This window comes from Heterodontus francisci, unplaced genomic scaffold, assembly GCF_036365525.1.
Source record: "Heterodontus francisci isolate sHetFra1 unplaced genomic scaffold, sHetFra1.hap1 HAP1_SCAFFOLD_51_2, whole genome shotgun sequence".
Lineage (NCBI taxonomy): Eukaryota > Metazoa > Chordata > Chondrichthyes > Heterodontiformes > Heterodontidae > Heterodontus > Heterodontus francisci.
The window spans coordinates 6,610,085-6,633,418 of record NW_027141369.1 but is presented as its reverse complement, the minus strand read 5'-3'; the positions used below and the strand labels follow the sequence as shown (position 1 = coordinate 6,633,418).

The window sequence follows — 23,334 nt, the reverse complement described above, 5'->3', positions numbered from 1 at the left end:
CCTTCCTGTGGGCCCCCAACCTGCTGTGGTGCCCCTGCTGGTGCCTGCGCCTCCCTCCCTTCCTCTCTACTCCTCCTCCTCCTCAATGTGAGCCTTGAATGAGGCCCATGACAGGTTGCCCCTCCCTGAGTGCAAGGCCTTCACAGTAAACAACACCCAGCCACATTTACCTCACTTGTCACCCTCAATGAGGTGGCACTGCCCCAATGGTACCCTGGTGTGGCTCCCCCAGCAGAGCTGGCACATTGGCCCCCACTCCTGACAGTGTTTCCCGATGCCCTTTCCCCCTCCACCCTTACTGCCAAGTTACGCTGCCTCACCCGATTGCTTCCCAGTGAAGCCAACACTCAGGTCCCACCTCCCAGTCACCTCCTTTAACCAGGCGAGGCTCTGAAGCCCCGTGGTTCCCGTGCACTATTAGTTCAATTGGATCCAGTGAATAAAATTGCTGACAATTGGACTCATAAATACTTTAAATGCCTTCTTGCCGAGTGGATGTGCGAAGTCTGCCCTCCATGTCAGCCGCCGACAGAAAAATCCGGTCCGACGTCTTCCATCCCTATTTTATACACCCCCCCTCCCCCTCCCCAGCCTCCATTCCCGTCTCCAACGGTCCCTTAAAATTCTGGCCCATGTCTCTAAGACTAATTGGAGTGAAACTACATCTGCTCCTTAGCCTGAACAGGGAGAGTTGCTCTCTCTGTGTTCAAAGTGAATGAATCTGCTCTTTACCTTGTCTTACTGGAACGTTCACTGTCTGGAAATGTCTGTTTGAAAATGTTTTCCTGTTATATTAATGGAGCAGAGGTGAGTTGCTGTTCAACAGAGAGGTTTGGAAGTGGGTGAAGGGGTGGAGTGATGGTGTGAGTGAGAGGTGCAGTGAGTTGGCCATTCTCAATAGAGTGTCAGGAATGAAGGTCAGAGGAACAGACCAGGCAGGAAACACAAAAAGAGCGAGGAGAAGCTGGTGTGAAAAACAGAGATTAAACAACAGGCTTGTTCAGTTGGTTTGGGTCTGGTGTTCAGAATACCCGGAATCTGGTTTCACTTCTCTTCCAACTCAGCGAATTGTATCAACATTATGTTCATAAAACCATAGAATGATACCCAAAGAAGGAGACCATTTGGTCCATTGTGTCAATGCTGTCTCTTTGGTTATGTTATCCAATTAGAACTGCTGCTCAGCTTTTTCCTGTAATCTGTACATTTTTCCTTCCAGTATTTATCCCAATTGCTTTTCAAAGTTACGACTGAATCTGCTTTCAAGTCCTGATCAGACAGTGCATTCCAGATCACAACACATCACTGTATAAAAAATCATTCCTCATTTCGCCTCTGGTTCTTTTCTCAATTACCTGATAAATACATCCTCTGGTTACTGACCCTTTTGCCACTGGAAACAATTTCTCCTTATTTAACTTATTGAAAACCTTCTTGATGATGTCATATACTAGACTGCCAGGAAAACTGAAGCCCATGGAAGAAAAGAGACAATGACAGCATGCATATGAAGTTTGCAGACTGATAGGAACATAGAAGCAGGAGTAGGCCATTCAGCCCATCGAGACCACCCCACCATTCAATATGATGATGACTGATCATCCACTTCAATGCCTTTTTCCCACACTATCTCCATATCCCTTATGTCATTTGTATTTAGAAATCTGTCAATCTCTGCTTTAAACATACTCAATGACTGAGCTTCCACAGCTCTCTGGTGTAGAGAATTCCAAAGATTCACAACCCTCTGAGTAAAGACATTTCTCCTCGTCTCTGTCCTAAGTGGCTTTCCCCTTATGTTGAAATTGTGTCCCCTGGTTCTAGATTCCTCAACCGGAGGAAAAACTTCATCTACCCTGTCTATCCCTTTAAATATTTTGTAAGTTTCAATGAGATCACCTCTCATTCTTTGAAACTCTAGAGAATACAGTCCCAGTTTCCCCAATCTCTCTTCATAGGACAGTCCTGCCATCCCGGGAACAGGTCTGGTGAACCTTCATTGCACTCCCTCGATGGCAATGATATCCTTCCTCAGGTAAGGGGACCAAAACTGCACACAGTATTCCAAAGTGCAGTCCAACCAAGGTTATATACAATTGAAGCAAGATTTCACTACTCCTGTACTCAAATCGTCTTGTGATAGAGGCGAACATATCATTCGTCTTCTGAATTGCTTGCTGCACCTGCATGTTAGCTTTCAGTCGCTTATTGACAAGGACACCCAGGCCCCTTTGTACATCTACACTTTCTAATCTCTTACTATTTAAGAAATAATCTGCACATCTGTTTCTCCTACCAAAGTGGATAACCTCACATTTTTACACATTATATTCCGTGTGCCACTTTCTTGTCCACTCACTAAGTCTGTCCAAATCCCCTTGAAGCTGCTTTGCATCTTTCTCACAACACACATTCCCACCTAGTTTTGTGTCATCTGCGAACTTGGAAATAGTACATTTGGTTCCCACCTCCGAATCATTGATATATATTGTGAACAGCTGGGTCACAGTGTGGTGGTGAACAGTTGTATTTCTGTCTGGAGGAAGGTTTACAGTGGGTTCCCCATGGTTCCTCATAACTTCAGTTATGTGCAGAGACTGGAAAAGCTGGGGTTGTTCTCCTTGGAGCAGAGCAAGTTCAGAACAACTTTGACAGAGTTAGAATCAAGGAATCAAATGGTTACAGTACAGAAGGAGACCATTCAGTCCATCATGTCCATGACAGCTCTTTGCAAGAGCAAATCAGCTAATTCCACTCCTCTGCCCTTTCATTGTAACCCTGCAAATTTTCTCTATTCAGGTGTTTATCCAATTCCCTTTTGAAAGCCATGATTGAATCTGCCTCCAGCACACTCTCAGGCAGTGTATTCCAGATCCGAACCACGCACTCTGTCCCACACCCCTGGTATCATTGCAGAAAATCTCTTCTGTTCATTTCATCCCTCATAAATAATTGAAATGAAATGTTTATTAGGAAATGCACAATATAAAAAAGAGAGAGAAATAAATGCTGAGAAAAATAGAAGTCAATGTTTGGAAGGTAAAAAGAGCAAAAGATGTAACTTTTATTCTGGTTGAGTGAGAGGAATATATCACACTCTGGGGCATTTTAAGAGGATTTACTGATAAACCTGGGATTTGAGAGGAAGCTGGTTCATGGTTTACAGAACAAATTCAGTCCCTGGGGTGGAGCCAACAGCTGAACCGTCCAATAACAGACAGGATGGGGACACTGTCTCAGGCCTGGTGAGCTCAGTCGATGAAAGCATGAAACTCTGAATCTCAAGTTTTTGAGTTTGAGCCTCACGGTGGGTGTCTTTTATTTCCTTTTTAGGTTGATTTTACAGCCATTCTCCAGCTCTGAATTCCTCGGCAGAGAGTTCAAGGAGTGTTTGAAATGAGATTCAACAGCAGTATGAGAAAGTCTCTCCTTGATTCAGGACTCTTACCTCTCTGCAGCATCTCGCTGCTGAAGATTGAACTTTATCTCATTTCATTCTCAGCTCATGGTCAGTGTGGATCACTGGGACTTCTGGCTGTCTCCCATTTCACAATCCATCAGTGCTGAGAAATCAATGGGGAATATTACTCACATGTTGTAATGTTTTATAAATACTTGAATGTATTTCACACTGTGTCTAACAGTGTGAATCTCCCCTGGTATATCAGCTCACCAATACTTCAACAGAACATTCACATAATGTGAGCTCTGAGATCTGTTCAGATCCCATTCCCAAGACCTGGAAAGTGGGACTGGGCTGGATCGCTCTTTTTCAGCTGGCACAGACACGATTGCTAAATTGTCTCAGTCTGTGCCATAAATTTTCTCCATGTTCTATGTTCTATGAAGTGAGGTGTGATTGGGAGGGGCAATTCGACCAGGGTTATATTTTCTACCAAAACAATGACACAAGGGATACTTCACTTTTTTATTCATTCATTCATGCGATGTGGGCATCGCTGGCTAGGCCAGCATTTATTACCCATGAGAAGGTGGTGGTGAGCTGCCTTCTTGAACCATTGCAGTCCATGTGGCGTAGGTACACCCACAGTGCTGTGTGAAAGGGAGTTCCAGGATTTTGACCCAGCGACAGTGAAGGAACGGCGATATAGTTCCAAGTCAGGATGGTGTGTGGCTTGGAGGGGAACTTGCATGTGGTGGTATCCCCTGTATTTGCTGCCCTTGCCCTTCTAGGTGGTAAAGGTCACTGGTTTGGAAGGTGCTGTCTAAGGAGTTGTGGTGCATTGCTGCAGTGGATTTTGTAGACGGTACACACTCTGCAACTGTGCGTCGATGGTGGAGGGAGTGAATGTTTGCAGATGGGGTGCCAATCAAGCGGGCTGCTTTGTCCTGGCGGTGTTGAGATTCTTGAGTTGGAATTGCACACATCCAGGCAAGTGGAGAATATTCCATCACACTCTTGACTTGTGCCTTGTGGATGGTGGACAGGCTTTGGGGAGTCAGGGGTCATGGATGAGTGAGAGGAATATATCACACTTTGGGGCTTTTGTAAAAGGATTTATTAATAAACCTGGGATTTGAGAGGAAGCTGCTTCATGGTTTACAGAACAAATTCAGCCCCTGGGGTGGAGCCAACAGGTGCACTGTAATTACTCACCTCAGGATTCCAAGCCTCTGACCTGCTCTTCTAGTCACGTTATTTGTATGGCTACCCATGGTAACCTCCATGATGTTGATGGTGGGGGATTCAGTGATTGTAATGCTATTGAATGTCAAGGGGAGATGGTTAGATTCTCTCTTGTTGGAGATGGTCATTGCCTGGCACTTGTGTGGTGCGAATGTTACTTGCCACTTATCATCCCAAGCCTGTGAGACTGAAATAGCTCAGTTGGGAGTGTGTTAGACTGAAGATCCCTGGTTCAATCTGGGGTTTTGGCAGTTCTCCTTTATTCTGCATCACCCTTTGGTTTTGACTCTTGAGCTGCACAATTTACACTGAAATTATTTACCCAACTCTGAAGGTTGGATTGGAATCGAGAGATAGCAATGATGGGAAATATTTACATTGTCAGCTTTAGCTTATTCCCTTTCTCTTTGTGTCCTTTTCCCCAGTTTTTGAATCTTTCAGGGCCGGGTGAACATTTGATTTGCTGCATATGTCCCAAACTGAAGCCTTTTCCACATCTCTGGGCAGTCAGACTTGCTCTGTCTGTTTTTGCTGCTCGTGACCATGACCGAGAACAGGCCACGAGTTCAACGTTTATCAGAAATCGGAAGATAATTGGAAAGAATTCTGTGTTACTCCAGACCAGTGACAAAGTTACAATGGATGTTATTCAAAATAAATTCCCTTTGACATTTGATGTAAACTTGTTTGCATCTAAAAGTTGGACTTTAAGTGTTGCAAAAATGTGTCAAATTATTGACTGACCATGTGACAGCGCACATGGGGATCAAATCCACAGCCTTGTTGTTATCAACACTGCGTCCTAACCAACTGAACTAAGCGGCCGATAGACAGAGCCAGGTATGGGTTTGAGCCGCACGCTGTGCGGTTTGTGTTTTATTTCTCACACTGGGTGACAGAGCGATTGTACAAACAATGGACACATCACATCCCTGAAACATTGTTCTGATATAAAACAGTGTGAAATAAGAACTGAGCATGGAAATGGAACGGAACCAGAAATCAGGACTTTAATCTATTAAAGTTGATCTTGAAATTCAACCATTCACTGAACATTCCAATCGATCGAACTCTCTTCTGATATAAAATCCAGGAACTTGAGCTGCTGTAAAACACAAATGAGCCTGACGTGATTTGAACACGCAACCTTCTGATCTGGAGTCAGACACGCCACCGTTGTGCCACAAGCTCACAGATAAAGCAAAGTGTTCCATTCCTGACAGATTTACTTCTTGTTTAGATTCAGTGATTGAAATTAATTCAATCCTCATCTGACCTCCACACTGTGAAGGCCTGCAATCCGACCTGAACCCGACGACCTGTGTCGGGTTCGGGTCATGTCGGGTCGCTCTTCCGGTTCTGGCTTTCGGGCTCGGGTCAGGTTGGGTCAGGTTCAGGTCAGGCTGGGTCCAGGTTGGTCTGAGTCCGTGTCGGACACACACAGTAAGTATTACATTTAACTTTGCTGGGAAGTTGAGTTTAATAAGTGTCAAAAGTTGAAAAGCCAACCAAAGCCGGGAGTCCGGGTCATTAAGGAGGGAAACTCTGAGTCTGCGAAGTGAGCAAGTGAGCATCTCTATGACGTCATTGCGCTCATGCTGCAGCTTCCTGTAGATACGGAATCGGGAGGTAGATAAAGTGAACATTCCGGTGGTCGGATAAGGCTCGGGTTAGTTTGGGCGTGGGAATAAATGGAGATACTCGTGCCGGGTCAGGCTCGGGTCTAATGTGGTTCTGTCAGGTTCGTGTCGGGTTTTTTTTCCGGACCTGAGCAGGCCTTTACTGCTCTGTCAGTTCAGTGCCTTATTTAAACTATTACTTGGAGTTCTGTTTTACAGGGTCTCGGCTGTTTAAGTGTTTCCCAGACCCACTACTCTGATTAATCAGACATTTTGCTGCTAACTGCTGCTGTTGCAATTGAAATGTAAAAAAGAATTTCCAGTGACCTGCAACCAATGGACAAATACATTTCAGAAAGATAAAGTTCATTCGCCAATCCACAAATGTGTCTTTCTGCTTATATTTATAAACAACTCCTTCTCTCCACTATGGGAACTATACAATCACGACAGTTATTTGAAAGTTAGTATAAGATGTTCCAGTTCATCAATTTTAAAACTGCAGCAGGTATTTTCCAGAAAACTTCTCTGTTGGAACCTCAGTCCCATTTAGATTGAAAGTGGACAATTAATGTATTCACTTGTTCATTGTGGACAGGTGTCTGACTTCGAATAAATCTCATTAACTTTCAATGAGGTGGCAGTATTTCTGTGCTCCCATTTTACACAGTCTGTCCTGTTCATGCACCATGTTTTTATTCTCCTCTCCCATTCTCCACAGGATACAGATTACAAGCATCATCAATCTAACTGTTGAAAAGCATTGGAAGAATCTGGTCACACAGGTATTGAAACATTCATTTTCTGCCATTTTCCAAGTTGCTTGCTTTAAACACAGTACAATGTGTAATCATCTTGAAAAGAGATTCTCTTCAATATCCAATACAAACTGAATTACAAACCTGACAGACAAACACAGGAGAACAAGTGACTCGTGAACACAAACTTCATGGTGCTCATTTTCAGATTTATTGCAGTCATCCGACAAAACAAGTGAAAGAATATTCCAGTGAAATGATTTGGAAAGTAGGTGTGACTTTTGTTGGTGCCTTTCTTTGCTCTGTTGGTGAAACTTTCTTGCACCTGACTCCTGTTCATGTCTCTGTTTCCTCTATTGAATGAGGAAGGAGGTATTTGATCAGAAATCAACTGGATTGTGTACCTTTGAGAGGGGATTTCTGCACCATCAGGGCTGGAAACAGGAGTGAGTGAAAGACAATGTGTGGAGTTTGATTTTGTACAGAGGGAGAGCAAATCTAACAGGACTGTGAGATATTGGCCTGGATTTTACAGCCCCAATAGCGGTGAACTCTGAGACTTTCACTGCTATTGAGGGTCTGAACAGCACTGCAACTGCTGGTACATGCACACACTAACACCAGCATCTGGAAGTTGTGGTGGTGAGAAATGTGCTTCGAAGGAGCCTCTGATCATAATCGCACCAGCCCACTCTTGAAAGTGACAGGGACCTGTAGTTCAGCAATTTGGGCTCATTGCCCACAATGTACCCTGATTTTTACCTGGGTTGGATGAAAGCCGGTACCAACAGGCTCAGGGCTGCTCGGGAAGGACTTTTCTGTTGACACAACAGCTCCACTATTCCAGGAAGACACCGGCAGCAGCAGTTGTCAACTTTCAGAGGGAGTTCAGACATTTTAAATGTTGTATTTTATTTCTTAATTGTATGTAACTTTTTAGCATAGCCTGATCAGAGTTCTTAAATTTACATCTGACTTTTTATTAACAAGATTGAAGTGACTTTAAAAAACTACATCTTATCCTTTAAAATCCTGCTTCCATGTAGATGACGTTGGAAGATGACTTCAGAATAGCTTAGACTATCTTTCTAACAGGTACTGCAACAGCTTAAGACCTACTTTTCTGCAAAAGCTGGTGAATTACCTTCCGGGAGCGGAGAGGAGCGGAGCGGAGCAGACCTATATGGACCGATATGAGGAGAATGTTGAGAGCGGAGCCTATAAATCCAATCCGAGGATCGAGGCCCAGTCTCTTCCCTTCCAGGAGTGGAGTGGAGATCTTCCAGTGTGCTGGAGTTTTGAAAAAAAAGAAGCCAACTGTGATGTCAGAGGAGAGCTGCAAGGTGATTGGTTGGTTGGTCACTGCTGTTAGTGTATTTAAATATCTTGAAGAAAAGGGCAAAGTTTTTTACTTGAAAAAAAAACCTCTGCTGATAAGATGAGTACTACTAAAGTGTTTTTTTATTCAGTGTAGCTTATGAAGGACTTTAGATTGTAGTGGGTAGAACAAGGCCCCTAGTGTCATTAGTATTTTTTAATTAAGGGAGTAACCAATTAATCTAAGGGTAAGTCATGGCAGGAGAGCTCAGCCCCGTGATATGCTCCTCCTGCGCTATGTGGGGATTCAGGAACCCTCCCAGTCTCCATGACGACCATGTGTGCAGGAAGTGTATCCAGCTGCAGCTACTGGCTACTCGCATTATGGAGCTGGAACTGCGGGTGGTTTCACTGTGGAGCATCCACGAAGCTGAGGGTGTCATGGATAGCATGTTTAGTGAGGTGGTCGCACCGCAGGTAATGGATGCACAGGCAGAAAAGGGATGGGTGACCACCAGATGGAATAGTAGGAGCAGGCAGGTAGTGCAGGAGTCCCCTGTGGCCATCCCCCTCTCAAACAGATACACCGCTTTGGTTCCTGTTGGGGGGAAGACCTCCCAGGGGAAAAGAGCAACAGCGCGGTCCGTGGCACCACGGAGGGCTCTGCTGCACAGCAGGGGATGAAAAGGGGAGGAAGAGCTATTGTGATAGGGGATTCTATCATAAGGGGTGCAGATAGGCGTTTCTGTGGCCGCAAACGAGACTCCAGGATGGTATGTTGCCTCCCTAATACTCGGGTCAAGGATGTTTCGGAGCAGCTGCCGGAAATTCTGAAAGGGGAGGGTGTGCAGCCAGAGATCGTGGTCCATATTGGTACGAACGACATAGGCAGGAAGAGAGAGGAGGTTCTGCAAAGTGAATATGGGGAGTTAGGCAAAAGGTTAAAGAGCAGGACCTCTAGGGTTGTAATCTCAGGATTACTCCCTGTGACACGTGCTAGTGCGGGTAGGAATAGGAGGATTCGGCAAATGAATGCATTGCTGAAGACTGGCGAAGGCGGGAGGGCTTCAGGTACTTGGATCATTGGGATCTCTTCTGGTGCAGAGGTGACCTGTACAAGAGGGACGGGTTGCATCTGAACTGGAAGGGGACCAATATCCTTGTAGGGAGATTTTATAGTAATACACTGGAGGGTTTAAACTAGTCTTGCAGCGGGGGTGGGATCCAAAGTAGTAGTCTCTCCGATGAGATAGTTGAGGCAAATGGAGAGGTTAAAGCAAGCAAGTCCAGTAGGCAGGCCAGGCAGGGGCAGGACATGGAGCGTGGAAGGTCTGGTGGGCTAAACTGCATTTACTTTAATGCAAGTATCCTTACAGGTAAGGCAGATGAACTCAGAGCATGGATCGGTACATGGGATTGTGGTATTGTAGCTATTACGGAAACGTGGTTGAGGGATGGGCAGGACTGGCAGCTCAATGTTCTGCGGTACTGATCCTTCCGGCGTGACAGAGGTGGAGGTAAGAGAGGAGGGGGAGTTGCACTATTGATTAGGGAGGACATCACGGCAGTACTTAGAGAGGATATCCCGGGGTGAATGTCCAGTGAGACCATACTGGTAGAACTTAGAATTAATAAAAGGGTGATCCCTTTGATGGGATTATACTATAGGCCCCCCAATAGTCAGAGGGAAGTGGAGGAGCATATATGTAGGGAAATCACAGATAGGTATAGGAATTATAGGGTTGTAATAGTAGGTGATTTTAACTTCCCTAATATTGACTGGGACTGCCTTAGTGCTAAGGGATCAGATGGGGAAGAATTTGTTAAGTGAGTCCAGGATAGTTTTCTGAAGCAGTACGTGGATGGCCCGACTGGAGAAGGGGCTACACTCGATCTCCTCTTAGGAAATGAGGATGGGCAGGTGGTTGATATGGCAGTGGGGGAGCACTTTTGGACCAGTGACCATAACTCTATTAGCTTCAAGATAGTTATGAAAAAGAATAGGACTGGTCCTCAGGTTGAAGTCCTAAATTGGGGGAAGGCTAATTTCCATGGCATCAGACAGGAACTCTCAAAAGTTGAATGGGAGAGGCTGTTTACAGGTAAAGGGACGTCTGGCAAGTGGGAGGCTTTTAAAAGTGAGATAGGAAAAGTTCAGGGCCAGCATGTTCCTGTTAGATGGAAGGGCAAGACTGGCAAGTTTAGGGAACCTTGGTTGACGAGGGATATTGAGGGTCTGGTCAGGACAAAGAAGGAGGCATACGTCAGGTATAGGCAGCTGGGATTGAGCGAGTCCCTCGAGAAGTATAGGGGATATAGGAGTATACTTAAGAAGGAAATTAGGAGGGCGAAAAGGGGCCATGAGATTTCCCTGGCAGATAAAATAAAGGAGAATCCTAAAAGATTCTATAAGTGTATTAAGAGTAAAAGGGCAGCTAGGGAGAGTGTAGGTCCCCTTAAGGATCAGTGTGGCAATCTATGTGTGAAGCCACGCGAAATGGGCGAGGTCTTAAATGAATATTTCTCGTCTGTATTTACCGTGGAGAAGGTCATGGAAGCTAGTGAGTTCAAGGGAGGGAACAGCGATATCATGCAGCATATCAACATTACAAAGGAGGAGGTGTTGGAGGTTTTGAAGCGCATTAAGGTGGATAAATCCCCAGGGCCTGATCAGATGTATCCTAGGATGCTATGGGAAGCAAGGGAGGAGATTGCTGGGGCGCTGGCAGAGATTTTTGTATCATCGTTAGCCACGGGTGAGGTACCGGAAGACTGGAGGATAGCTAATTTGTTAATTAATAAATTAAATAACAAATCATGTCGCCTCTTTCTCTTCTAAACTCTGGCGGAGACAAGCCTAGCTTGTCCAATCTTTCCTCGTAAGACAGCCCACCCATTCCATGTATTAGTCTCGTAAACTTTCTCTGTACTACCTCCAATGCATTTACATCCTTCCGCAAATAAGGAGACCAGTACAGTACTCAGTACTGCAGAAGAGGTCTCACCAATGTCCTGGATAGGTGAAGCATAACCTCCGGACTATTGTATTCAATTCCCATGGTGATAAATGATAACATTCGATTAGCTTTCCTAATTACGTGCTGGACCTGCATACTAACCTTTTGCAATTCATGCCCTCGGACACCCAGATACCTCTGCATCTCAGAGCTCTGCAATCTCTCACCATTTAGATAATATGCTTTTTTATTCTTCCTGCCATAGTGGACAATTTCCGACTTTCCCACATTATACTCCATTTGCCAGGTCTTTGCCCAATCACTTAACCTATCTATATCCCTTTGTAGCCGCCTTATGTCCTCTTCACAACCTACTTTCCTACCTATCTTTGTGATCAGCAAATTTAGCAACAATACCTTCGGTCCCTTCATCTAAGTCATTTATATAAATTGTAAAAAGTTGAGGCCCCAGCATAGATCCCTGTGGCACACCACTCGTTACTTCTTGCCAACCAGAAAATGACCCATTTATGCTGACTCTCTGTTTCCTGTCAGCTAGCCAATCTTCTATCCATGCCAATATGTTACCCCCGACACCATGAGCTTTTATTTTCTGCAATAACCTTTGATATGGCACCTTATCCTTCTGGAAATCAAAATACAATACATCCACTGGTTCCCCTTTATCCACATCACATGTAACTCCCTCAAAGAACTCCAATAAATTGGTTAAACATGATTTCCCTTTCAAAAAACCATGTTGACTCTGCCTGATTACCTTAATTGTTTCTAAATGCCCTGCTATAACATCCTCTGTAATAGCTCCAAACATTTTCCCTCAGACAAATGTTAAGCTAACTGGCCTGTCGTTTCCTGCTTTCTGTCTCCCTCCCTTTTTGAATAAATGAGTTACATTCACTCTTTTCCAATCTAACGGAACCTTCTCGAATCTAGGGAATTTTGGAATATTAAAACCAGCGCATCAACTATCTCACTAGCCAATTCAGGACCTGGCGACTTGTCAACCCGCAGCTCCAACAATTTGTTTAGTACCACTTCCCTGGTGATTGTAATTTTCTTGAGTTCCTCCATCCCTTCAATTTCCTGATATACAGCTAATACTGGGATGTTATTTGTATACTCAATAGTGAAGACCGATGCAAAGTATCTGTTCAATTCATCTGCCATCTCTTAATTATCCATTATTAATTCCCCAGACACACTTTCTATTGGACCAACAGTCGCTTTGTTAACTCTTTTCTTTTTAAAATATCTATCGAAACTCTTACTAGTTGTCTTGAAATTTCTTGCGAGCTTTCTCTCATACTCTAATGTTACCTTCCTTATCAATCTTTTAGTCATTCTTTGCTGTTTTTTTTATATTCTGTCCAATCTTCTGACCTGCCTCCCACCTTTGCACAATTATAGGCTTTTTCTTTAAGTTTGATAGTAACTGTTTTCGTGAACCATGGATGGTGAGTCCCACCTTTGGAACTTTTCTTTCTCGTTGAAATGCATCTATTCTGTGTATTCTGAAATATCCCCTTAAATGTCTGCCACTGCATCTCTATTGACTTATCCCTTAACCTAATTTGCCAGTTCACTTTAGCTAGCTCTGCTTTCATGACCTTATAATTGCCCTTATTTAAATTTAAAATACTAGTCTGGGACTCACTCTCCTCTCCCTCAAACTGAATGTAAAATTCAATCATATTATAATCGCTACTACCTAGGGGCACCTTAACTATGAGGTCATTAATTAATCCTATCTCGTTGCACAATGCCAGGTCTAGTATAGCCTGCTCTCTGGTTGGCTCCAGAATGTATTGTTCCAAGAAATTATCCCCAAAACATTCTATGTATTCCTCATCTAGGCTACCTCTGCCCATCTGAATTTTCCAATCTATATGTAGATTAAAATCCCCCATAATTATCACAGTACCTTTCTGACAAGCTGCCATTATTTCTTCCTTTATCTCCCATCCGACAGTGTGGTTAATGTTAGGTGGCCTGTACACCACTCCCACAAGTGACTTCTTGCCTTTATGATTTCTCATTTGTACTCAAACTGCTTCTGCATCCTGATCTCCAGAACTCAGGTCATCCCTCTCTATTACGCTAATACCATCATTAATTAACAGAGCTACCCCGCCACATTTTCCTAGCTTCCTGTCCTTCCAAAATGCCATGTCACCTCCAATATTCTCAACCCAATCTATGTCGCCCTGCAGCCATGTCTCTGTCATGACTATCAGATCGTATTTATTCATTCTATTTGTGCTCCCAGTTCATCTGTTTTGTTTCAAATGCTCCATGCATTCAGATACAGAGCATTTAGTTTTGTCCTTTTATTATTTTTGTCACCTCTAGCCTTATCTGTCGATTTACTCTTAGATTTGTACATTCTGTCCCTTCCTGTCACAGTCTGTTTATCATTTCCCATATTTATACCTTTCTCTCTTGCCTTGTCTCTCCTCCTTGATTCACCATATCTTCCCAAATTTGATCCCTTGCCCCCACTATTCAGTTTAAAACCGTCTCTCCGTCCCTCGTTATGTGGCTCGCTAGAACACCGGCACCAGCACGGTTCAGGTGTAGACCGTCCCAACGGTACAGCCACCTCTTTCCCCAGTACTGGTGCCAATGCCCCACAAACCAGAACCCACTACTACCACACCAGTCTTTCAGCCGCACATTACTTTCTCTAATCTTATTTGTCCGATGCCAATTTGCACATGGCTCAGGTAATAATCCAGAGATGATTAACTTTGAGGTTCTGCTTCTTAATTTGGTGCCTAGTTCCTCATACTGACTTTGCAGAACCTCTATCCTTGTCCTGCCTATGTCTTTGGTACTGACATGGACCACGACGACTGGATCCTCCCCCTCCCATTGTATGTTTCGCTCCAGCCCTGAGCAGATGTCCTGAATCCTGGCACCGGCAGGCAACACAGCCGTCTGGACTCTTGCTTTTGCTGCAGAGAACAGAGTCAATCCACCTTACTATACTGTCCCCTACTACCACTACATTCCTTTTTTCTCCCTCTTTGAGCCACAAACACTTACTGCAGACGTGTTTGCCCTGGATCACACTGGCATCCAGGAACTCCCACATGCTGCAGCTGTGACACATCACCTGTCCTGTCATCCTTAACGTGTTTCAATTAACTACTTAAATATTTTATTCAATTATTCATTTTATTGCATATTTTATTAAACTTACCACTAGTTTGTTTACTATTTTAAACGTTAGGACTAAAATGGTTCTTAATCACTTACCAGATGCGCATCAAGCAGGTCGGTTCTTCCAAACCAATCAACTACCTGCTTGCCTGCGATGTCACAGCTTACCAGATCCTCACCAAACAGCTCCTTCCACTGCACCGAAGAAAGAACCAAATCCTGTATCCTCACCCCAGCGGCTCTCTGTTTCCCTGCTCTCACTCTCCATTGTGACGTCACTCCTCGATTTTTGTCCCCTGCTCTGCTCCTCTCTCTCTCGCTCTGTCACCGAGTCTGTGCTTTTGGCACATTTCTTCATGTGTTGTTCCGTTGTGCTCCTCTGTTTCTGGTCCAAAATCTGACTCTGGTGGGACATGAACCCACAACCTTTGAATATCATCTTAATTATTAATTAGAAGTCCAACACGCTATCCATTGCGCCACAGAGCCTCACACGTTTTCGTTAACATCACTAAGGCCTTTGATATTGTCAGCAGAGACGGCCTCTTCAAACTGCAATGGAACATCGGCTGCCCTCCTGACCTCTTGGGCATCATCTCTTCTTTCCACGAGAACATGCACAGTTCCATCAGTTACAATGGAGCAACATCAGACGCTTTCAAGATCAGCAGTGGGGTAAAGCAGGGCTGCGCTCTGGCGCCAACTCTCTTAGGAACAGAGGAACAGAGGAGTCAGCTATTCAGCCCGTCGAGCCTGCTCTGTCATTCAATTCCATCATGGCTGATCACCTATCTCAAAGCCCCTTTCCCATGCTATCCCCATATCCCTTGATGTCATGAGTATCAAGATTTCTATCAATTTCTGTCTTGAACATGCTCAATGATTGAGCTGCCACAGCCCTCTGGGGCACAGTATTCCAATGATTCACCACCGTCTGAGTGAAGAAATGCCACCCATCTCAGTTTTAAATGGCCTACTCCTTATTCTGAGACGATGTCCTTTGGTTTTAGACTCACCAACCAGGGCAAACATCCTGTCTACATCCACACTGTCACGCCCTGTAAGAATTTTGTCAGTTTCAATCAGATCACCTCTCATTCTTCGAAACTTTAAGGAATACAGGCCCAGATTCCTCATAAGACAATCCCACCATCCCAGGGATTAGTCTGGTGACATAAAAACAAGAAATACTGGAACCACTCAGCAGGTCTGGCAGCATCTGTGAAAAGAGAAGCAGAGTTAACGTTTCAGGTCAGTGACCCATCTTCGGAACTGACATATATTAGAAAAGTCACAGGTTATAAGCAAGTGGGGTGGGGGTGGGGCAGGAGATAACAAAGGAGAAGGTGTAGATTGGACAAGGCCACATAGCTGACCAAAAGGTCATGCAGCAAAGGCAAACAATATGTTAATGGTGTGTTGAAAGACAAAGCATTCGTACAGATTAGGTGTTAATGGACTGAATATTGAACAGCAGGAAGAACAAACCTGAAAAAAAACAGTAGGTAAGCAAACTGAACAAACTGAGATGAAATGAAATAAATGCAAAAAAAAGATTAGTCTGTTGACCCTCTGTTTCACCCCCTCTCTGGCAAGTGTATCCTTCATAAGATGAGACTAAACTGTACACAATACTCCAGTGCGGATTCACCAAGGCTCCATACAATTGCAGCAAGACATCTTTACTCCTGTACTCATGACCCCTCGTGTGGGTACAACATACCATTTGCCTTCCTAATTGATTGCTGCACCTGCACAAGAGCTTTTAGTGTCTCAGGAACAAGGACACCCAGGTCCCTTTGGACATCAACACTTCCCAACCTCTCACCATTTAAGAAATACTCTGTCTTTCTGTTTATCCTACCAAAGTGAATAACTTCACACTTGTTCACATTATATTCCATGTTCTTGCCCATTCACTTAGCCTCTCCAGGTCCCCTGGAAGCCTCTCTGCATCCTCCTCACAACTCACACTTCACCGAGCTTTGTGTCATCTGCAAACTTGGAAATATTACATTTAATCCCCACATCCAAATCATTTATATAGGTTGTTAACAGCTGTGGCTCCAACACTGATCCTTGCAGTACCCCAATAGTAACAGCCTGCCATCCTGAGAAGGACCCGTTATTCCCGCTCTCTGTTTTCGGTCTGTTAACCAATTCTCAATCCATATCAGTATATTATCCCCAAGCCTATGTGCTCTAATTTTGTTTACTCACCTCCTGTGTGGGACCTTACCAAAGGAAAATACAAATACCACACATCCACTGGTTCTCCTTTATCTGTTCTACAGGTAACATCCTCAAAAATCTCAACAGGTTTTTCAAACCTGTTTTCCTTTTCATAAATCTATGTTGACTCTGCTCAATCATGTCATCATTTTCGAACTGTCTAGTTATCACATCCTTTATAATTGGCATATTCTTCTCCATGCTGCTATTGTACACTTTCAATTACTCAGATATAGGTGTTCACCTGCACATCAGAGCTGACGACAAGCTGTTCAACTTGGCAAGACTGTGCGCCAAGACCAAAGTGGGTAAGTTCCTAGTCTGTGAGTTGCTATTTGCTGATGATGCTGTGCTGACATCCCATAATGAAGTTCAGTCACAGCAGCTTGTAGATCGGTTCTCCCTGGCCTGCAAAGAGTTTGGACTGACAATCAGCATCAGGAAGATGAAAGTTACGGGCCAGGACGGAGAGACTCCACCTTCCATCAACATCGACAACCTCACTTTGGAGGTTGTCAACAGCTTCACATACCTTCAATCAACAATCACCAGCAATCTGGCCCTTGATGCTGAAATCAGCACCAGGATTGCCAATGCTGCAGCTGTCATGTCAAAGTTGAGAAGACAAGTGTGAACCGACAGCAAACTGACCGAAAATACAAAGCTCCACGTGTACCAGGCTTGTGTTCTCAGCACCCTCCTTTATAGTAGAGAAGCATCAACAACTTATACAAGCCAAAAAAAGCGGCTGAACAGCTTCCACCTCCACTGCCTTAGATGGATACTGGGCATCTCCTGGCAGGACAGAGTGCCGAATGCGGAAGTACACCAGCGTGCAGGGATCCGCAGCATGTTTGCCCTCTTGAGTCAGCGGTGACTCTGTTGACTGGGCCAAATGGATGACGGTCACATTGCCAAATACATGTTCGATGGTGAGCTTGCTATCAGCATGAGATCAACAGGTCAGGGAAAAAAATCAAGTCCTTTGGAGATGTTTGAGTTAATTCAGGAGAGTGGGCATGGATTTATCAATGGGAGTTCATGCTTGACGAATCTAACTGCATTTGTTGATAAACTATCTGAGAATACTGATGAAGGGAAAGCAGTGGATGTTGTTTATATGGATGTTAGGAAAGCATTTTATAAAGTTCCACATAAAAGGGTGGTTTACAAAATTGGGGTTCATGGATTAGGAGGGTCAGTGTCCATTTGGATAGTAAATTGTTTTAAAGACAGAAAACAGCGAGTCATATTAAATGGTTCTAGGTCAGACCGGAGGATAGTCGACAGTGGTGTTCCCCAAGGGTCAGTGCCAGAACCACTGCTTTTTTTGCTAAAGGGAAGTGACTTGGATCTTGGAATACAGAGTAGAATCTCAAAATATGCCGATGACACCAAACTTGGAGGAGTGGCAAACAGTGAGGATGATATGAATTGCCTGCAACAGGACAGTGATAGGCTAGCAGAATGGGCAGACAGGTGGCAGATGGAATTTAATAGTGACAAGTGTGAGGTGATGTATTTTGGCATAAGGAATAGGGAGAGGCAATATATAATTAATGGCACAGTTATAAAGAGTGTGCTGGAATAGAGAGACTTGGGGTACATGTGCACCGATCTTTGAAGGTGGCAAGACATATTGCGAGAGTGGTTAGCAAAGCATATGGGATCTTGGGCTTTATAAATAGAGGCATTGAGTACAAAAGCAGGGAAGTTATGCTGAACCATTATAAAACTCTGGTTAGGCCCCAATTGGAGTGTTTGTTCCAGTTCTGCTCAGCAGACTTTAGAAAGAATGTGAGGGTCCTTGAGAGGATGCAGAGGCGATTTACCAGAATGGATCCAGGGATGGGGGATTTTAGTTACAAGGTTAGGTTGGAAAAGCTAGGATTATTCTGCCTATATCAAAGGAGATTGAGTGGAGAATTGATAGAGGTGTATAACACCTCGAGAGAACAGGCCATCCGAGACTGGGTATTGTGTAATGAGAAAGGATTAGTTAACAATCTTGTTGTGTGGGGTCCCTTGGGGAAGTGCGCCCATAATATGATAAAATTCTTCATTAAGATGGAGAGTGAGAGAGTTGATTCCGAGACTAGGGTCCTGAATCTAAACAAAGGAAACTATGAAGGTATGAGGCGGGAGTTGGCGATGATAGATTGGGGAACGTTACTTAAAGGGTTGACAGTGGATAGGCAATGGCTAGCATTTAAAGAGCGCATGGATGAATTACAACAATTGTTCATTCCTGTCTGTGCAAAAGTAAAACAGGAAGGGTGGCTCAACTGTGGCTTACAAAAGAAATTAAGGAAAGTATTAGATCCAAGGAGGAGAAATATAAAATGGCCAGAACAAGCAGCAAACCTGAAGATTGTGAGCAATTTGGAATTTAGCAGAGGAGGACAAAAGGATTGATTAAGAAGGGGGAAATAGAGTATGAGAGTAAGCTAGCAGGGAACATAAAAACTGACTGTAAAAGCTTCTCTAGATATGTGTCGAGAAAAAGATTAGTGAAGACAAATGTGGGTCCCTTACAGTCAGAAACGGGGGAATTTATAATGGGGAACAAAGAAATGGCAGACCAATTAAATACATACTTTGGTTCTGTCTTCACAAAGGAGGATACAAATTACCTCCCAGAAATGTTGGGGAACATAGGGTCTAATGAGAAGGAGGAACTGTATGAAATCTGTATTAGTAGGGAATGTTTGGGAAATTGATGGGATTGAAGGCCGATAAATCCCCAAGGCCTGATAATCTGCATCCCAGAGTACTTAAGGAGGTGGCCCTTGAAATAGCAGATGCATTTCTGGTCTTTTTTCAAAATTCTGTAGACTCTGGAACAGTTCCAATGGATTGGACGGTAGTTAATGTAACTCCGCGATTTAAAAAAAGAGGCAGAAAGAAAACAGCGAATTATATACCGGTTAGCCTGACATCAGTCGTGGGGAAAATGCTGGAGTCCATTATAAAAGATGTAATAGCAGAGTGCAATAATAACTCGTCTCCACTCCTAGTATTTCTAAATCCCACACATTCACTAAAATGTGAACAATTATTTCCTGTTGTGTCTCTCTCAGATTTGTAAACTTCACTGTATTGGAGTGAGGTGACATCTACTGGCGGGAAGCAAGAACTGCAATCAAGCAGCAGAAACTCCACAGTCTGTCAGGGTTAAAGAAACATTGCAATGTGAGGAGACAGCGAAGTGGTTTGATTGGGTAGATGGAGACAAGATTCCACTTGTGGTGGTGTCTGAAGCAAAGGCCAGAAATACAAAATTGTCATTAATAAAAGAAATGAGGAATTCATGAAAAATGTAGTAACGTAGTGAATGGTTAGAATGTGGATAGAATAGAAAGTGAGATTGGATGGACAGAAGCAGTCTGAAAGGATGGCTGAAACAAAAAGTGAGCGCCCTGAAACGTTAACTGTGTTTCTCTCAGCACAGATGCTGCCAGAGCTGCTGAACATTTCCAGCACTTTCTGTTTTTATTTCAGCATATGCAGGATGTTGCTTTGATCTGAAAAAAAATGGATGATTGGCTGGGGGGTTCCAGTGAAATTCCACAGCAGCTAAAGAAACCTGACTGGTCAGTGGCTCGTTGGTCGAGGGGTATGATCTCGCTCAGAGAATGTGTTTGATTAACATGTAAGAAATCCAGGATTCTAATCCCAGATGAGTCCTGGCCTGCTGGCATTTTTAGATTAAGGTTATCTATTGGTTTCAGCCTTGCAGAAGGTGGAATTGACTTCCAAACAGAGCTGGCATGAGGACCAGACAACTGCATTCAAAGAGCTTGTCGACAAAATTGCAATTAACTGAATGCACAGATAGCCAAGTGGGAATATAAAGTTGTTGCTGTAATTGTGACCTGACTCCAAAAACAACAGGACTGGAATGGAATGGAATTCTTCAGTGTTTCTGTTGTTTGGCTTGCATTGACTCATCGATTTTCTTGTTTTTCACTTTGTCGATGCCTTTGAATAATTGTGGATCCTTCTTCAGGGTGTCTTCTTTCACCAGGTAGTTCTGACCTCTGATGATGTTGATTGTAATCAGCTTCAATTCGCTGATAGTTTTGGAAGTGAGCAGATTTCCTTTGCTTGAGTCTACAACATGGAACTCAGTCTGACATGTGGACCCATGGGAGGATTTGAATGCCATCCCTGCGTTGGAGTTGCATCCATCCAATAAGAGACCGAGTAGAAGTGACAGTTCTGTCAGTCGAATGTGAGACTTTTAATGGCAGGGTTGTGAGTTTGAGTGCCATTCTGTTTTTCCCTTTTTTAAGGCTTCATGAGCAGAGAGTACAGGGAGTGTTTGAAATGAGCAAGTCTCGCTTTGATTCAGGACTCTTACCTCTCAGCAGCATCTCACCATGAAAGATTGAATTTGATCTCATTTCATTCTCAGCTCGGGGTCTGTGCGGCTCAGTGGCACTTCTGGCTGTCTCCCGCTTCACAATCCATCAGTACTGAGAAAGCAATGGGGAATATTACTCACATGTCGTGTTCTTTAATTTTTTCGAAAACTTGAATGTATGTATTTTCTTCCAAAACAAGGACACCAAGCCGTTGTTAATGTAGGGCTGAAATAGCTCAGTTGGGAGAGCGTAAGACTGAAGATCTAAAGGTCCCTGCTTCAATCCCGGGTTTCAGCAATTTCGCTTCTTTCTGCGTCCCTTGCCTTGGTTCTGATTTTCCAGTTGCACAATTTACTTTGAGATTATTTCCCAAGCACCAGTGGATTGAATTTGAGAAACAACACAGAGTCATTTGCAACACAGAAGGTGGTCATTTGGCCTATCACGTCCATGCTGGCTCTCCCCGGAGCACTCGAGTCAGTTCCACTCACCAGCTCGATCCCTTTCCTCCTGCAAGTTTCTTTCCTTCAAGTATCCATCCAATTTCCTTTTCAAATCATTGATTGTCTCTGCTTCCACCACACTCGTGGGCCAAGACATTATCACCCACAACATAAAAAATTCCACCTCATCAAGGATGGGAAATACTTACATCTTCTACATTTGCTTATTCTCTATTTCTATGAGAATAGACTGGCAGTCAACATGAAAGGAAACCCAAAAATCTTCGAGCAGCATGTAAATGATAAGTGGGTAGTAAGAGGTTGAGTCGGGCCTATTAGGGACAAAAAGGATAATATAAGCTTAGAGGTGCAGGGCAATGTTAATCTACTTAATGAGTACTTTGCATCAATGATCACTAAGGAAGTGGAATTTGACAAAATATCAGTTGACGTGAAGAAAGTAGAGGCAATGGAGAGAGTACAAATTAGGAGAGGGAGGTACTAAAAAGGCTGGCTGTGCTTAGGGAAGATAAATCACCTGGTCCGGATGGCTCACATCCCAGGTTGCGAAAGGAAATGCGGATGCAGATAACGGAAGGGCTTGCAATAATCTTCCAATCTTCCCTGGATACGGGGGAGGTGCCAGAGGATTAAACAGTGGCAAATGCGACACCCTTATTCAAGAAAGTGTGTAAGGACAGTCCGGGTAACTACAGGCTAGTTAGATTAACAGCAGCGGTGGGTAAGGTTTTAGAAAGAATAATCAGGGTAAAAAATCAACAGTCACTTGGAGAGGTTCGAGTTAATTAAGGAGAGTGAGCATGGATTTATAAATGGGAGTTCATGCTTGACTAATCTAACTGCATTTTTTGATGAACTAACAGAGCAGGTTGATGAAGGGAATGCAGTGCATGTTGTTTATATGGATTTTAAGGAAATGTTTGACAAGGTACCACATAAAAGGGCGGTTAACAAAATTGAGGTTCGTGGTATAGGAGGGTCAGTGTCCAATTGGATAGAAAATTGGTTTAAGGACAGAAAACAGCGAGTCTTATTAAATGGTTCTTTGTCAGACTGGAGGACAGTCGACAGTGGTGTTCCCCAAGGGTCAGTGCAAGAACCACTGCTTTTTTTGCTCAAGGTAATTGACTTGGCTCTTGGAATACAGAGTAGAATCTCAAAATATGCCGATGACACCAAACTTGGAGGAGCGGCAAACAGTGAGGATGATATGAACTGCCTGCAACAGGACAGTGATAGGCTAGCAGAATGGGCAGACAGGTGGCAGATGGAATTTAATAGTGACAAGTGTGAGGTGATGTATTTTGGCATAAGGAATAGGGAGAGGCAATATATACTTAATGGCACAGTTCTAAAGAGTGTACTGGAATAGAGGGACTTGGGGTTCATGTGCATCAATCTTTGAAGGAGGCAAGTCATATTGCGAGAGTGGTTCGCAAAGCATATGGGATCTTGGGCTTTATAAATAGAGGCATTGAGTACAAAAGCAGGGAAGTTATGCTGAACCATTATAAAACTCTGGTTAGGCCCCAATTGGAGTGTTGCTTCCAGTTCTGCTCAGCAGACTTTAGAAAGAATGTGAGGGTCCTTGAGAGGACGCAGAGGCGATTTACCAGAATGGATCCAGGGATGGGGGATTTTAGTTACAAGGTTAGGTTGGAAAAGCTAGGATTATTCTGCCTTTCTCAAAGGAGATTGAGTGGAGAATTGATAGAGGTGTATAACACCTCGAGAGAACAGGCCATCCTGGACTGGGTATTGTGTAATGAGAAAGGATTAGTTAACAATC

General features: G+C 43.8%; 1 non-coding gene across 1 annotated transcript; it reads right to left on the bottom strand.

Annotated features, from left to right (window-relative positions):
* Positions 1-14,880: 14,880 nt before the first annotated feature.
* On the bottom strand, positions 14,881-14,971 carry trnar-ucu (transfer RNA arginine (anticodon UCU)). The gene is given in 2 exon segments: positions 14,881-14,916; positions 14,935-14,971. It is a non-coding gene; the product is annotated as a tRNA-Arg (tRNA).
* Between the last annotated feature and the right edge of the window lie 8,363 nt (positions 14,972-23,334).